General features: G+C 45.2%; 1 protein-coding gene across 4 annotated transcripts in view; it reads left to right on the top strand.

Moving 5' to 3' along the window:
- Positions 1 to 5,843: 5,843 nt before the first annotated feature.
- hivep2a (HIVEP zinc finger 2a) overlaps positions 5,844 to 6,451 on the top strand; it is a 102,827-nt gene continuing 102,219 nt past the window's right edge. For all 4 annotated transcript variants that reach the window (XM_071467240.1, XM_071467242.1, XM_071467237.1 and 1 more), the window contains exon 1: positions 5,844 to 6,320. The gene's annotated coding sequence lies outside the window, so the exon portion shown is untranslated. The remainder of the gene's footprint in view (positions 6,321 to 6,451) is intronic.

The raw sequence follows: 6,451 nt of genomic DNA, 5'->3' as shown, positions 1-6,451 counted from the left end.
ACCCAGTCTGGTGAGAGGATTGGCAACAAAATCACGGCTGTGTCATAGAGAGCTCTGTGGCTGCTAATGCTAAGGAGCTGTGGACAGCTACCATTATCTTTGAGTCATCCACGTAACGAGTTTGTTCTCCTCAAAGAGTCATAAATCAACAAATTAAATCAAATGACTGTGTGCAGTGTTGCTCAAAGTGCAAAACCCACAGAGATCAACAAATCTGCAGCTCTACTGAGCTCTTTAGCCTCGTTTAGCTCTTGTTTTGGTTTTATGGGGCAACATCTCAACGTCTGTGTTTCTGGCAGCGACAGGCAGCTGATGTTGGAGAACAAAAACAGCTAAAAAAGAGAGTGAACACTGGACTCACATTCATGAGGTGGATGGAAACACAGCTCCTAAATCAGTGCTAATGTTGCTCTGTGTCTGCTGATGTGTAAGGACGCTGTTTGCTAACCCTGACGGCTTAGTAGAGAGATAATATTTCCGAACTCTGTGTCTTTGTGTCTTTGTGTCTTTGTGTCTTTGTGTCTTCCCCACTGTGGCCAAAAATCAGTCAATGAAGCTATGAAATTACGCTCAGTCACAAGGCTGAACCTCGTCTGTGGCAGAGAAATCCAAGATCTCCAACCTCAACAACCAACAACCCTCTGACACAACCCATATGATTGTCTCTTCAAATAGTGTTTCCATGGCAGCCAGACCTTGGGAGAGAATGGCATACCTACCTTTGTCGTCATGGTTACTATAATAACAGTCATGTCTTGGTTAGGTTCAGGAAAAGATGGTGATTTGGGAATCGAACACCGCTCTCCTCTGTCATATTCATCCATCCACCCCAACCTCCTCCCGATGTGGACTTTGTTGCTCTATAAACTACGTCACCGCACTTTTCCCTTTGCTCCTGTCATCATCACTACGACCACTAGATGTCGCCTAGCAACAAAACCTGACTCTGGGTCATAGTAACCTGCTGACAGATGACCTCTGACCTCGTGTCACAGAAAATCTACTTCCTCTGCTGAGTATACAGTCATGACTGACCGGTGCTCGGGCCAGGATCCCAGTGTCAGGAAGCCTCTGGTCCAGATCCTGTGTCTCAACCAAAGTGTCTGTTAACATTTCTCATTAGAATTTCAACCAAACAATGGATGGATTTTATATGATGGATGATGTTTTCTCACTGCACTTATTTTTATCTTAACTATCCAAAGAGACACTTTAACGTTAATAACACACTGAACAACATTTAACAAGAAGAAATCCATGGAGTTTCATAAAAGTGAAATGGCATGTATAAAAAAACTCTAACACCTACCTCATCAAAATGACAGCTGGACTGAAAGCGATTTCAAGCAAACTATTAAAGTTATGAGTCATCTGAAGACATTTACTGGTAAAATAGTTCCATTCGTGAAGCTAAAATCATTTTTCAGAGGTGGAATAATGACGTTCAAGAGTGTGCAGCTTTGTTGAGTGGGAGCCTGTAGATATTTACTTACTTCTATACAGTATCTGCAGTGTACACATCTGAAGAGAGAGTCAGTGTGCAGTCTCCTGCTTACACCTTCCTGCTCGGCTTCCTATTAAAAGCAGATGCAAATTTCTGCATTAGAAGCTGCAGCAGCAGCTCTCTGTCGCCATGGTGCTGTGTTGCCACGGCGTCGCCATGGGGACTCCGGGGTCACCGGTGATGAGATCACATCCCGATGAGCCTCTTATGGGAGATGGCAGGCCTTAATCCACTTATCACACTGGCCAGCACACACACACACACAGACAAACAAACACACACACACACACACACACACACACACACACACACACACATACACATACACATACACACAAACACGCACACACACCAGAGATAAGCAAGTATATGGGCCAAGAGAGAAGACTTTCACTGAGACGTGTTGCTGCTGGAGGTCAGAGATCTGACCACTTCTATCTGTCTATCTATCTATCTATCTATCTATCTATCTATCTGTCTATCCCTTATCCCTTTTAGTCATTAACATATTTTTAGATGATGAGCAGTCATTTCTAAGTTTTGCTATTGCTACACAGCTACTGTTAGCATTAGCATTATAAGACGTTTTCTGACCAGTGCTGCTTCTTCAGGGCAGACTGGACGCTACAGTGGCCAGTGGTATTGGAAAGTGACAGTCCGACTGGGCTCGGGCTAGCTGGTTAGCATGCTAACTTCAGTAGAAGTGATAGAAATTTAAGAAAAACGAGGGTTGCTTTCCAGGAATGAAGTTTGATGCTGAACTTGCAACTTTTCCTCTACACAGGTAAGTAAATGGCTGTCCATGCTAACGTTGGCTATGCAGCAATAGGAAAACTTACAAATAGCTCCTTTAAGATATGAGACATCTTTTCAGGGGTGTATCACAGTAAGAGAGCTGGGTCTGACGCCGTCACTCGGCCACCTGTGGTTCGAACACATTCAAAAAGCATTTCACCCCATAGACTACTATAAATAGTACTATATACTATATATATACTATATAATACTATGAAAGTCATCTGTTTAACTGGTGACAGGATGCCTCTACAAATAACGCCTATTATTACTCTTCATCTTCCAAATTTTTAAACCATGAAGGTTTTACATTTGCTGAAGTTTCCCAGAGACTAGAAAAGCCGTTTTTATGTGCATGTCATCATCCCTCTCTAAAGTGCAGGCCAGGGCCAGGGGAAAGAAACACTAACACTCATGTGCACTGTGCTGCACAACTTGGAAGCAGACCAGGGAAAACTTTTTTGGCTCAAGGCCTGGATGAGCAATTTTCATTTCAATGACCAGGCACCATCTTGGAGTCGGGTATCCAGTTCTTATAATACATCCATACATGATCTTATCTCTACCTCCTGATGTGCATAAAAAAACCAAAAGAGAAATAACAACAAGCGTGGATAAAACCTTGCAGCTGCACTCGTTATTGTGAGTAGATTTGCAATAAATTTTCTGGTATTTTTCCGACTTAATCTTTGACTGTGTGTCATGCTGACTTTGCACTTGTGACCTTTGATATAGAGATTCAGGAAACTCTGAGGGAACGCTACCTAAAGCTTTCCAAATAACTTTTGCTGTATTTCTTTCTACAAACTATTTTTATGTTTAACAGTGTTGGGGGTGAGTTGTTGCTCCAAGTGAAGGAGTTTAAGTTTCTCGGGGTCTTAAGTGAGGGCAGGCTGGAGCGGGAGATCGGCAGGTGGATCAGGGCAGTAAAGTGGGAGTTGTGCTGGATTGTTGGTGGTGAAGAGAGAGCAAAGCCAGAGGGCTAAACTTTCAATTTACCAGTCAATCTTTGAGGAGTGACTGAAAGAATTAGATCATGGATACAAGCAACCAAATTGAGTTTCCTCCGTATGGTGTCAGAGCTCAGCCTGAAATAGAGTGAGGAGCTCAGGCATCCGGAGGGAGCTCCTTCACGTCGTAAGGAGCCAGTTGAGGTGGTCTGGGAGTCTGATTAGGATTTGTCCTGGGTGCCGCCCAGTGGAGGTCTTCTGGGCTCGTCCAACTGGTAGGAGACTGTTGGGTAGACCCAGAACACGTAGGAGGGATCATATGTCTCTTCTGGCCTGGGGAGCTGGAAAACATGGCTGGGGAGAGGGACGTCCGGACTACCTTGCTTGGCCTGCTGCCACCATGACCCCCCCCCCCCCCCCCCCCCCTTGGCTAAAGTGGTTGAAAATGGTTGGATGGTATTCAACAGATCTTGGTTATGAATCGTATAAATTTCAGCTGTGTTGTTGACACTCAGATCATGTGTTGGGAGCTGAAGGGATTTTAAAGAGCTGGAATTACAGATAAACTGTCAGATCAACTGGTATCAGAGCTGTGAGAGGAAGGTGGGATTCACACCCTGCGAAATCACACCACTCCTCCTGGCAAACAGTGCGCGCTGGAACATCGAGAAACACATGATGAAGAAATGACACGTTCCTCCTGGAGGCTTCATGAGCTCAGGTGAAGTGGTTCAAATCTGACCCGGGATGTTTGCTGGTTCTTCTCCTGAGACTAACACCGCATTAAGACCCTTTGAGATAAAACTAAATTATGTTCAAAACCGTGACATCTGTGAAAACTCAACAACAAAAGGTCACCGTATTTCTAATTGCTCCATCAATGGCTGCTGAGCACTGTCTTCTTCCACCTTCTTCTTCTCTCTTCTAACAGCGCTGTAAATGGGCAGATGGCATTGAGACAATTATCAGACCATTATGTGTCATTATCTGTTCCCAGGTACAATGAGAGCTATTTAAGGTAGGCTGACATCTAAAGGCTGTGCAGAAGTCTGACTGGTTTATTATCACAGTGGATGGTTACGTCACGCTGCATTTCACATTTCAGGCAGGTCGATGCTGTTCCTGTTGGAGGAATCAAACCTGTGATGCCTCAGGTACAGGACGCTGTGTCCAGTCAGTTATTAAACCTGCCACCTGTCGCTAAAAACCTGTGCAGAGGACAAAAGGACTTCATCAAGCCTGATATAATTAGTTAGCAGGAGGGCCGCCTAGATGAGGTCCTCTGTACTCCTAAATGTGTTTCACAGATGAAAGGACTCGGACTGGAGTGGGTGTGTTCTTTGAATACTGAGGATCCACCTCAAAATGTGGCAGCAGGCAGAAAAGCTGGAGTCCTACCGTTGTGTTTGTTGCTCACAAAGGCAACAGTCCAACTACAGTCATGAATAAACGCTACTGAAACCATAGTTCATATATTTGGTTTTTACCATTCACTTTCCCACCATTCAGATACTGGTCCATGTAGAACCACCTTGGTGCTCTAGCACTGATATAAGTTAAATGAATATGAACATGTAAAATATGTGGTGATACACAGGACGTGACCTTTTTGGTTGTTGTGGTCATTTTCAAAAAGAACCTTGTTGTAAAAACAGTCCAAGTGCAATTCCACCCTTAAAAATATCAGGTCTCTTTACCAAATGTTCCACGATTCTCGAAGGTCCCAAACTGTATAAAGTGAGATTTAAAGTGAGCCCCTCTTCTGATTGGCTGTTGACTGTTTTCTGAGTGATCCAGTAAAAGTAGAGCAGCTTTCAGGTAAGAGCTTTAAGGAATGATAAACCACGATATCATCTGGCATCATAAAGGCCTTTAAGGTAATTCTGAATACCCTGTCATCAGGACGGTCCTTGTGTCAAAATGATTTATCACCCTGGGGCCCCTCAGCAGATTCATCCGGCCCTGCTCTCTACCTTCAAAGTGTCTGTCAGTCAAACACTAATGAATCCTTTAAGTTCAAAATATCTGCAAGAGTCTGGGTGGTGGCTAAAAGGTTAATACTAGTGTGGATTTCAAGGTTGTAATGAAGAGTTCGGTTCATGTTATACTGGACAGATTATTATTTAACAATAATAATGATGCTAAAGACTTTTATTTATACTAGTACTAAGATTTTTCATATGATAATATATAATATAATATATAATACAATACTAATATAATTTCAAATATGATATGATATGATATGATATGATATGATGCCCGTTTTGCAATGCAGCAGCAGGCCTACATGCATTCACTTCCGGTCTTAACGCATAGCTGAATACACCGACAGACAGGCAACAACAAGGCAGTAAGACATTCAGTCAGTCAGACAGACAGGTCGCTCCAGAGGTGACCGGGGAATCCTGCTCTCTCCGTGCCTGCAGACAGAGCCTCCTCCTCGGCCACTGCTCCTCCTCCCCTCCCCTCCCTCTGCCCTGGTTGCGCGCTGGGGGATCCGACGACGTCACACAAGCACACGCGCGCACACGCGCGCGCGCGCTCACACACACACACACACACACACACACACACACACGCCCTCTCTCTCTCTCTCTCTGCCACTCCGTCTCTCTCACTCTCTCTCTCTCTCCCGCTCCTCTATGCTGCTATTCTGGGAAGTGGCGCTTGGAATAACCCCCGTGTGCGTATGAATGTGTGTGTGCGTGTGTATGTGTCTCCTGATTTCACCCTCACACACGCACACATACACACTCACAGCACAGTGAGACGCACACATTTACTGCCTGTCTGACTGCAGCAGTGGAGCTCCGGCGGCACAAACCCGGTCGGAAAGGATTCCTTCCATTTTTACGCGTAACTTTTCCGCCGTTGGCCGCCGCGCCGCGACGCTTCCACGGCTGCTGCTGCTCGGCTCGTGTGGATTTCTAACAACCGCCTCCCGGCTGTTTCTAACGGACAGCCAGCGGGTGTCAAGCCCGCCCGGAATCGGATCTCCTGTCACCGGGGTTTGCTTGTTGTCATTTTCTCACGGAGACGGAGACGCGCAGCCGGAGCGCAGGCTGAAGGTAAGAGCAGGGAGGGAAAAGCGAAACCTCCCCGGACATATTCTCACACATATCACAGTGACAGTGGGCTTTTCTGCGCCATGTCGGACAATATGGGCTGTTTTCATGGCACTTGATCTTTTGTTTAGCTT

The sequence above is a fragment of the Trachinotus anak genome, unplaced genomic scaffold, assembly GCF_046630095.1.
Source record: "Trachinotus anak isolate AG129_WGS33_773 ecotype Australia unplaced genomic scaffold, CSIRO_AGI_Tana_v1 ptg000031l, whole genome shotgun sequence".
NCBI classification, from domain to species: Eukaryota; Metazoa; Chordata; class Actinopteri; order Carangiformes; family Carangidae; genus Trachinotus; species Trachinotus anak.
Note: the sequence above shows the minus strand (reverse complement) of the source record. Positions and strands in the feature narration are given on the sequence as shown.